Source organism: Rhinatrema bivittatum, chromosome 15 (genome assembly GCF_901001135.1).
Source record: "Rhinatrema bivittatum chromosome 15, aRhiBiv1.1, whole genome shotgun sequence".
Classification (NCBI taxonomy): Eukaryota; Metazoa; Chordata; class Amphibia; order Gymnophiona; family Rhinatrematidae; genus Rhinatrema; species Rhinatrema bivittatum.
The window spans coordinates 72,814,226-72,825,311 of NC_042629.1; the positions used below are offsets into that span (position 1 = coordinate 72,814,226).

Below are 11,086 nucleotides of genomic sequence, written 5' to 3' on the forward strand. Positions count from 1 at the left end.
GTTTAAAGCTGGGACACAGTAATGCATTACTAAACTGCAGACTGCACTCCTGCTTACTTTATAAATGCATAATATTTCGTGCCGATTGCGAAAGTTATGAAATAGTGCATTGCCCTTACCAGGCTTCCCCACGTAATAACCAGGCTCACAACTCGTCCACCTCTGGCACAGTTCACAGTCCTCCTCTTGTGGTTCTGCGCAGTAAAACCCACTTTCACAGTCCACATACGGTGTTCTTCACGTAAGTGCACTTCTGTTTCTCAGTCAGTCCATTCCTGCAAGGATTACCCAGATGTTCATGGCTCAACCTACTGATCCAGTCCTATTTTTACTCTACAGTTACATTTTCTCATAAGAAAAGCAGCGCTAGATTGGCCACGCACGCAACGGTACATAGCGATGGCTGGAGCAGGCTCTCCATGAACAATCGGAGCCAGCTGGGTCAGCTTGATGGCAGTACCACCCACTGCCATGCGGGATTACCTGGCTTTCACTGCCAATTGAAGTCTTCTCCTCAGCCTCGCCAGGGGATGCTGCGCAAGGCAGTGCTTTCTGGTCCCAGCCATGATAAGCGCGGACTCTGCGCTGGGGTTTCAGAAGGAACCTGAATCCATTGCCGCCAGAAGACTGGGACTGCTACGGCTGGCTGGCAGGAGGGGAGGGAAGGAAAACCCACAGCTGGCCGCACATAAGGGGTTCGTGGTACCGTCCCCAGTAGGGGCAGTTTCTGTTGGAATTGGAAGCCAAAAATGGAGCAGAGATGGGTGTGCATATATCACATTTTCATGAGTGCATGTACTCTCTCTCTGCATCGTGCTCAACAGTGGGTGCAAAGCATGTGGCACTTATAATGCGCACACTTTATACATTTTCAAGCTCTGACTACTCCTGCATGTGTGCTAAAGACAAGCTTCATGCTTTACAACTGAAAGTCGCCCCCTTAATTAGATTTAACGCATCACTGGAATTGCTAGTCTTACCTGTATCACAAATTTTGCATTTGAAGCAATCTGTAAGGCCACTAGGATGATCCATATATGTCCCTGCCATGCAGGGAATGCAGTTTGTTCCTGAAGTCTCCTTGCAGTGGTTACGTACCCTGGTACCTGAAATATGCACAAGAAAAATTGGGTTTATGTCAAGAACCACCAAAGATTTTCACCAATTGTCTGTGTTACTGCATCCTGGCTCTCTCCAGTTACATTTTGATAATTTATTGAACTGCACGTCTGTTTTACAAAGTGGAAAGCTGAGGTGTTCATTTTGTGCCTTGCTTTTAAGACAACTGTAGGTCAGAAAACACCATCCTAGTAAAAACGAAAACAATTAGTATGGTGATCATGTCCTGGGGAGCAGTGGTGTTTTGGAGTTTATCATGGAACCATGTGGCCAGATTTTATGACTCAGGTGTGGATAGAGGACTTAAGTATCAAATCTTTACATAATTCTACTTAAATGTCATTGGGTAGGATAAAAATTAATGATAACTATTAAGTGAGGTACCACTAAAGGCTCACACAGGATCCATACAGGGTGCCTCACAAAACGGTTAGGTAAAGTGTCTTGACCAGTGGAAGGGTACACAAGGAAAGGCAGTGGCAGCAGTGAGTGTGAATTTATCTCAGGACTTCTCCAGAATCACAGTCATTGCTCCAGCCACTAAGCTATGCCACCTCCCCACTCCGAGGGCATCACACGTCCAACAAGAGGATGTACAAGTGGGTTTTGGAGCTCTGAGCTGTAGGCCATGCAGTCATGTGCTGAACAGCCACACGCAGGTCACGTTCTCATGGTTCTTTATTTAGCATAACAGGACGCCTTTGAAATTAGTGCTACTGTTATTTATGTTCACATACCTGCCTGGCACATAGGACAGCACCCAGTGCCTGTTGAATATTCTCCTTGAAAGCATATCTCAGCTCCCATCAAAATTACCATTTTCTGGCTTAGCAAGATCTTTATAAAAGAGAAAAATTGAATACAATTTATTTAACTTTAGCAGGAAAGCAAAATAATTGCAATCTAACCTTCTCCGTGGGGGCCACACAAATGGGAACAGTCTGGGTTTGACCTGGAATCTCCAAATTCAGAAACCATCTTCCAGGATTGTTCCCGGCATCTCTGGACCTGGACTTCAGAGAGAAACTGATGCAGGGGATCCTTTCAACTACATGTTGACTACTTACTTCATCCAGCACCAGAACAAGCGACCTCAAGCCCAGTGGCGGGGTTCAGGCTGGGGTCCAAATCTTGGTACAAAATTAGTCTTCAGTTCTCAACTATTTCACCTTTACCTGCCTCTCCCCCACTTCTTTCCTCTATCCTTCCCCTGGCCTCCGCCACTCTCTCCTCCTTTCCTGAAGTCACAGTGGAGGAAACTGCCTGTCTTCTCTCTTCCATCAAATTCACTACTTGTTCCTCTGACCTTGTCCCCACCGAATTCCTCAGCTTCATCTCCACTGCAGTCATCCCTTCCATCTGTCACATCCTCAATATCTCACTCTTCACTGCTACTGTTCCCGTTGCCTTCAAATGTGCTTCTTAAAAAACCCTCACTGGATCCTACCTGTCCTGCAACTATCATTCCATATCCCTTCTCCCTTTTGCCTCCAACTATTGTTCACCGCCATTGTCTTGACTTTCTTACATCTCAAGCCATTCTTGATCCATTCCAATCTGGTTTTCGCCCTCTACATTCAACTGTAACCGCCCTTGCCAAAGTTTCCAATGACCTATTCATGGCTAAAGCCAAAGGTCTTTACTCTGTCCTTATCCTCTTTGACCTGTCTGCTGCGTTTGACACTGTTGATCACTACCTACTCCTTGATACTCTGTCCTTGCTTGGATTTCGGGACTCTGTCCTGTCTTGGTTCTCGTCTTACCTCTCCCATCGCACTTTTAGCGTTTCATCTGGTGGTTCCTTCTTTACTGCCATTCCACTATCAATTGGTATGCCTCAGGGCTTTGTCCTAGGCCCTCTTCTCTTCTCACTATATACTAATTCCCTTGGTGCTCTGATTTCCTTTCATGGCTTTTAATACCATTTTTATGCTGAAATCCATTTCACCTGAAATCCAATCCCGAATCTCTGCCTGCCTGTCTGACATTGCTGCCTGGATGTCCCACCACCACCTTAAACACAACATGGCCAAGATGAAGCTCCTTATCTTTCCCCACCCCCCCCCCCCCCCCCCCCACCTCCCCTCATCTTCCTTTTTCTGTTTCTGAGGATAGCACGGTCGTCATCTCTGTCCCATCAGCTCATAACCTTGGAGTTCTCTTCAACTCGTCTCTCTCTTTTTCTACGCATATCCAAAACACTGCTAAAATACGTTGTTTCTTTCTTTATAACCTTGTCGAAATCTGTCCCTTCCTTTCTGAACACACTACCAGAACCCTTATCTACTCTCTTATCTCTTCCCACGTAGACTATTGCAGCCTGCTCCTCACAGGTTTCCCAGCAAGTCATCTCTCTCCACTGCAATCTTTCCTAAATTCAGTGTGCAACTTATCTTTCACCAGAGTCACTATGCTCATATAACTCCTCTTCTGAAGTCGCTGCATTGGCTCCCTTTCCGCTCCTGCATACAGTTCAAACTCCTCTTTCTCACCTACAAATGCCTTCACTCTGCAGCACCTCACTATCTCTCACCTTATCTCTCTCTACCTCCTTGCTCATGCACTCCGCTCTTGGATAAGTCACTCCGATCTGTGCTCTTCTCCACTACTGCCAATTCCAGACTCTTTGCTTTCCACCTGGCTGCACTGTGTGCTTGGAATAGTCTTCCTGAATTGGTGCATCATGCTTCCTCTCTTGCCATGTTTAAATCCTATCTAAAGACCCATCTTTTTGAAACTGCTTTTAAATCTTATGCCTGATTGTCTGCTTTTAGTCTTGACTAACTTTCTTTTAACCAAGTCTCGTGGACCTGTATGTTTGTCTTATTAGATTGTAAGCTCTATTGAGCAGGGACTGTCTTTTTTTTGTATGTTTGTACAGCATTTCATATATTGTGAAGCGTTACAGAAATGTTAAGTAGTAGTAGTGATACAGCAGCACACTCAAGATCTCATCAATACTTGAATGTTCCTGACCATGCAGGTTCTGCATCTAACCATGTGAGAGTTTGACTGAAGTGGCGTTCTCTTTCAAATTCCTAGTTTTGGAAACACTTTCACTAAGCGAAGTTACTTTGAGAACACTCAGTTGTTCTATGATTTGGCCTGATATACGTCCTGCATTTTCCATTGTATTGGGGACCACATGGCTCACTCTCCACATCCATTGCAAAACATGACACCTTACATATCCTTTCATCTTTAGACTCCTGAACTACTTTTCTCACACTGATGAGGGAGGCTGAGTCAGAAGAGAAACAAGCCACAACAATAAATAACATTAGGTGGTTTGTAAAGTTCAGGTAAAAAATACAAAACAGACATCTTACAAGCCTTTTGTTGGGGCCAACAGCTCGCTTATGATAACAAGAGAATCCTGGTTTTTCAGGTTTAGTCCATCAAGGTCGCTGCCCTGTGTCGAGAATTTGCCCCAGTTTGCACTAAGCTATATAACTAAATGTCCAATGCACATTGCTATGCCCCTCCAAACTGCAGGTAATTCACCAAGGTACGGTCACATGGCTTAATTCATCAGTGGAGGCGTGGGCACGCTCCGTTTTAAAAATCACCTGACTTGCGCGGTAGAAGTGGAATTTGAGCTTCCACTTAAAATTTGGCGTACATGTGCACATGGCCAGACTATTTTATAACATGTATGCACATATGACGCAGGTTATAAGATAGCCGCATCCCTGGGTGCAGGCCTATGTATGTGTGCAAATGTGCACCCGTGTGCCTGTTTGAAAGTTACCCTGGACCTTGTACTGACAGACTTTTTTTGGTTGTTGCAGCTGCACAGTCTTATTGATCTTTTATTAAATTCCTGGTTGGTTTGATCAGCTGGGAATATGGCTATGGGTGCAGGTTAAGATTTCATTTGTACATGATGTATATTTGCTATGACATCTGCTACTAATCTTCTCCTGCTGTAGCTTCCAAGGTGTTGGAGTCATTTTTTGTTACTTTTGCTGAGGATGTACATAGAGGATAGGTGTAGGGATTCAGAGTTATTCACCCAGACACAGACTATTTGAAGGCCCACAGGCCAAACTCTCAGTGAACTATTTTACTGTCGTGCACTGTGAAATGTTTACGAACAGGCAAGAGTCTGTTTATTTAGTTATTCCACTAAGTCTATGATGAGAAAACTTGGCAATTAACTTATACTAAAGCCTGAGAGAGAAAATGAAGGCACACAGCTGTGTCTGAATTTGATAAGAACTCAAGGGAACATTGCTGCTTCCACCAGCATTTGTAGTGTATGATGTACACTACAATCCAGTGGGAGCACTGAGAGGAGAGGATCACCTTGCTGGTGGCTGAAAGGAATCAGTAAGTTTTGCTTGGGACATTGACTTTTTTAAAAGTATTGGGGCAAAGTTAACTATTTGGGAATATTATTAGTGTGTTGTGCTTTTAATAGTCAGTAAGACAGCGAATAAACAGAAGTTAGAATGTTTGTATTTTTAAATAGTCCAGTTAGTAAGGCAGCTAGTAAGCAGTAGTTAGTGTGTTTATTTTTAATAGTCTGTAAGGAAGCTAGTAAGCAGAAGTTAGTGTTTGTATATTAAAAACAAAAAAAAGAAAAAAGTAGCCAGAAATAAGCTAGGAGCAGCATATACCTAAGTAAAAAGATTGAAAGTTAAGTTCAGTTACTCCCTTGGAAAGGTGTTGAGGTAGTGTGATTTGGTTTGATTAGGTACCAACCTTGTTATCAAGAGAGCAGTGAGTCACTCTGGCTGACTAACTGGAAAGAAGGCAAAATGATTACCGGCATGGTTAAAAGGGGAGGAGAATGAAGCTATTTTAGCCAAAAGATCTTCATTCAAAAACTGGAAGAAGGATCCAACAGAAGAAAATAGGATAATGCATAAGCGTGTGGCAAGTTGAATGTAAGACATTTATAAGACAGGCTAAGAGAATTTGAAAAGAAGTTGGCCGTAGAGGCAAAAAACTCACAGTAAAAACTTTCTAAAATATATAAGAACATAAGAACATAAGAAAATGCCATACTGGGTCAGACAAGGGTCCATCAAGCCCAGCATCCTGTTTCCAACAGTGGCCAATCCAGGCCATAAGAACCTGGCAAGTACCCAAAAACTAAGTCTATACCATGTAACCATTGCTAATGGCAGTGGCTATTCTCTAGTGAACTTAAATAGCAGGTAATGGACTTCTCCTCCAGAACTTATCCAATCCTTTTTTTAAACACAGCTATACTAACTGCACGAACCACATTCTCTGGCAACAAATTCCAGAGTTTAATTGTGCGTTGAGTAAAAAAGAACTTTCTCCGATTAGTTTTAAATGTGCCCCATGCTAACTTCATGGAGTGCCCCCTAGTCTTTCTACGATCCGAAAGAGTAAATAACCGATTCACATCTACCCGTTCTAGGACCTCTCATGATTTTAACACCTCTATCATATCCCCCCTCAGTCGTCTCTTCTCCAAGCTGAAAAGTCCTAACCTCTTTAGTCTTTTCCTCATAGGGGAGTTGTTCCGATTCCCCTTATCATTTTGGTAGCCCTTCTCTGTACCTTCTCCATCGCAATTATATCTTTTTTGAGATGCGGCGACCAGAATTGTACACAGTATTCAAGGTGCGGTCTCACCATGGAGCGATACAGAAGCATTATGACATTTTCCGTTTATTCATCATTCCTTTCTAATAATTCCCAACATTCTATTTGCTTTTTGACTGCCGCAGCACACTGAACCGCACACTGCCGCAGCACACTCTATCCGAAGTAGAAAGCCTGTGAGGGAGTCAGTTGGACCATTAGAAGATCAAGGGGTTAAAGGGGCACGTAGAAAAGATAAGGCAATCGCGGAAAGATTAAATGATTTCTTTGCTTCCATGTTTACTGAGGAGGATGTTGGGGAGGTACCCATACTGGAGAAAGGTTTTCATGGGTAATGATTCAGATGGACTGAACCAAATCACGGTGAACCTAGAAGTTGTGGTAGGCCTGACTGACAAACTGAAGAGTAGTAAATCACTTGGACCGGATGGTATACACCCCAGAGTCCTGAAGGAACTAAAAAAATGAAATTTCAAACCTATTAGTAAAAATTTGTAACCTATCATTAACATAATTCATTATACCCAAAGACTGGAGGATAGCTAATGTAACCCCAATATTTAAAAACGGCTCCAGAGGCGATCCGGGAAACTACAGACCGGTTAGCCTGGACTTCAGTGCCAGGAAAAAATACTAGAAAGTGTTCTAAACATCAGAATCACAGAACATAATAGAAAGACATGGTTTAATGGAACAAAGTCAGCATGGCTTTACCCAAGGCAAGTCTTGCCTCACAAATCTGCTTCACTTTTTTGAAGGAGTTAATAAACATGTGGATAAAGGTGAACCGGTAGATGTAGTGTACTTGGGTTTTCAGAAGGCATTTGAATAAAGTGTACATGATTTTTCCCGGCACTGAAGTCAGGCTCACCAGTCCTATAGTTTCCCAGATCACTCCTGGATCCCTTTTAAATATTTGGGAATCATTGGCCATCTTCCAATCTTCAGGTACATCGGATGAATTTAATGATAGGTACACATTTTACTAATAGTTCTGAAATGTCATTTTTTAGTTGACAGATAAATTAAAAAAGAAAACTGTAATAGATTAATGCAGGAGAAGTTATCTTCTACCCGGCTGCAGAAGATAGACAATGCTTATGAGCAGCATGAGGCTCATTTAATTGAAAAGCTAAAAACTGAATGATCCTTGAAAGTCTGAAATTACCTGTCTAAATAAACAGTTACTTGATAGAGATGAAGAATTAGAAATTCTTTGGGAACACTGTCAACCTCAACCCAAATCTCCCTCTAATTATGAGAATGAGAAAGAAGGTGATATAAAGACCACTGCGGACAGGTGAGCAAATGATGCGGAAGAGAAGAGGGAATGAGAATGTCGTCACTGCGTCCATCCGTGACAGGACGTTAACCGGAAGGCCTGCACGTAGAAGTTTCGTGGCATTTGTTATCGATGTAGCAGAAAAGGACATACAGCAAAAAAAATAGTTACAGACCCTGGATTTCACATTCAGTATTTACCTCCCCCTCCCGGCAGGCCTGCAGATTAAGCTGGGGGCGGCTGACCCCATTCCTTCTACTCTCTATGTGGCGCACCCAGTACTTATCTAAACGGTGGGGTGTCTGGCCTCAGCTGATAAACCTAATCTAAAGTTTGCAATATTCTAATTGTGCAGCTATAGGTTTAGCAAAAAGATTTAGTAGAAGCAGGGAAAGATCTGTCTCTTTGTAAACTCTATTTTTGTGTTCTCCTTTCTTCCTTCTATCTCGCATGACCAAGTTTGAAGGAATGTTTAAACAATTCTGCTCCTGTGATTAAGCAATGAAATTTCTGGTAGTTAGAAAAAAGAGGGAAGAAGTTTTTATTTCAATGCCTCGTAAATCGATACAAAACTGGACACCTGTCATCCCCCCCGCCCAGTATCAACTATTGTTGGGTAATGGAATACCGAGCTAGACAAAGCCATAACCCTGGAGTCTCGATTGGAAGAGCTCACTGAGTTTGTCCTTTTATAGGGAAATTCAGTTCAAACCTTTGGCACAAAGCTTATAATTCCCAATATTGAGCCTATAAAGCTACGCTCTCAGACAAGTGAGGTCATTAATGCTTGGATATGGAAGTACTTCTCATTCTGAACCATTAATGTCTGTTCCTCTGCTATTTGAAAATAAACAAGGAATTCTTCTGAAAGTAAACAGGATGTTAGAAATTATCGAAAAGGAAAATATCGAATTGCCCCTATATACGACTGCTCCTTGAGTATGGTGTGCGGCTCAGGTTGCTCCATCTCAAAATGTCATAGCGGACTAGGGGCCGACAAAGGGGGATGGAACAATTCCCCTATGATGAGAGGCTGCACAGGCTAGGGCTCTTCAGTTTGTGTTATTTTATGTTGTTTTTCATGTATTTTATGTATGTTTGATGTTTGGGGACCTCTGGTAGATGCGGCTCAAATAAACTGCACTTGTAATGCTGGAATTTAGCTCCTGAGTTTAAGTAATCCCTGATGTAGAGAGGCCCTCCCCAGCAGTGCAGAGCCATCTTCAAACCACACGAAGGTCCTTTACCCCACACAAGCTAAACTACTGTGGGCTGACGTCTTCAGTTAAGGAAGTTTTTAGTGCAGGGAGCTCCCAAACTTTCTCCTCGACCCAGTCTGGTTTTCAGGATTGCCACGATGAAGATGCAGGAGATCTGGATACCCGGCCTCCTTTGTAGGCAAACAGGATCTCCTCCTGAAAACCAGGCAGGATTGCGGCCTTCACAGACCCCTCGGTTAAAAGGGCTTTACACAAAAATCATTAAGACATTTTATGAATGAAATTCTGTCTTTGTCCACAGGATGGCTGTAGTGACTGCAAAATAAACACATAGTGAAAGGGAAAGAGAGATGTTGTTTCCCTTTTAAACAACGAGGACTGTAAACCAGACAATGTAACCTGGTTAAAATATAGGAGAGAGATTTTTATATATATATATATATATATATATATATAGTAGCTATATGAATGCATATACTGTACATATAAAACATGAGTAGCTCTGAACCTGCATGGTGCAAGGATAGTTCCTATAATATAAAATTCTCTTTCCAACACGACGGCTCCTGTATCTCACATTTAGTGAAACAGAAACTTACCACCGAACTCCAGAGGACGAAAGGCCCCTTACTGAGGTGCATAGTCCCAGTGGCAGGGAACCATGTTACTCACTCCTGCAAGCATTGGACTCCAGCCAGAAAGTGGCGACTCCTTCCAGAGGACATGAAAGATTAGACCCCGAGAATCGTTGTCCCGGGAAGTGTCCTGGGGCTTCTGTGCATGTTTAGAGACCTTGCAGCCGGGCGCCTTCTTGAAGAATTCTCTGGGTGCGGCAGTTTTTGCTGTAAGGCACAGGATCGAGGAGGTGTCCTAGAGAGGAGCGAGCCCTGGGGCAAGTTACAAAGGTTTCCGGTGTCCCAGGATCAGTTCCTGGTGCACAAATTTCCAAGCTGGAAGAAACCCAACCCCAGCACAGAAAGGAGTCCTCCTAGCTTGCTCTTTGGCTCGTCTCTGATCGGAATATTTTGGTGGCCATATGTGAGCGTCCTCTCTCCTTCGCTTTCCCTCTCAGACGATCATCATCCAGGCTGGGAGGGGCTTTGTGGGCGGAGATGAATAAATGGGCAGGCTCCACCCTCTGGAACCTGTAGCAGAAACTTAATACCTTTACTTTTTACCCTTTTCTTTACCTGCTGTCATTCTGGGCTTCCTTCTCAAACTGGCAAGTTTTCTTCTCTCTCTTCCACGGGGCTGGTGGATACACTAAGGTGAACTGGGCAGTCACCTGGAGCGCCACCAGTCGGGGTGGCAGCGGCATGGCATCTCCTTCTTGCCAGTGCAGGACTGCGCCGTGGTGCTTTCTCTTCTGGGCCGTGCGGGTGAGAAGGAGGAGAGGCTCTGCCCTTGCTAGCAGAGGCAGAAGAGCAGCAGTCCTGACCCTGGGACTTTGCAGCAATGAAGAGCAATGAAAGCCGGAACCAGCAGCAGCTGAGGAGCGCAGCCCCTGCCCAATCTGGAAGAAGTAACATTGGCCCAGGGTCTGCTCAGCTGCAGCAGGAGAGCATAAGCCGCGGGGGTTAGGAACAGAAGGCTAAGACCACACAGGCCTGAAGAAAAAGGAAGAGCACCACATGCTGCAGAGCCTAGAGGAGAAGGCTGTTGCTGTTGGTCTTGTGCTTCTAGGGGAGGGGCAGTGAGGGAGAGAGCATGACTGAGTGTGGGTATGTATGAAAGAGCATGCGTGTGTGTGTGAGAGAGAACGTCTCTATGTGTGCATGTATGTATGAGAGAGCATGTCTGTGTGTGGGTATGAGAGAGAGCATGACTATGTATGTGGGTATGTATGAAAGAGCGTGTGTGTATGAGAGAGAACATCTCTGTG

The 11,086-nt window shown here is 43.9% G+C and overlaps 1 long non-coding RNA gene across 1 annotated transcript; it reads right to left on the reverse strand.

The window, feature by feature from the left end:
* Nucleotides 1–974: 974 nt before the first annotated feature.
* LOC115077049 lies at nt 975–10,606 on the reverse strand. Its single transcript, XR_003852942.1, has 3 exons — nt 9,804–10,606; nt 1,857–1,956; nt 975–1,106 (listed from the first exon to the last, which is right to left on the reverse strand). It is a non-coding gene; the product is annotated as an uncharacterized LOC115077049 (long non-coding RNA).
* Between the last annotated feature and the right edge of the window lie 480 nt (nt 10,607–11,086).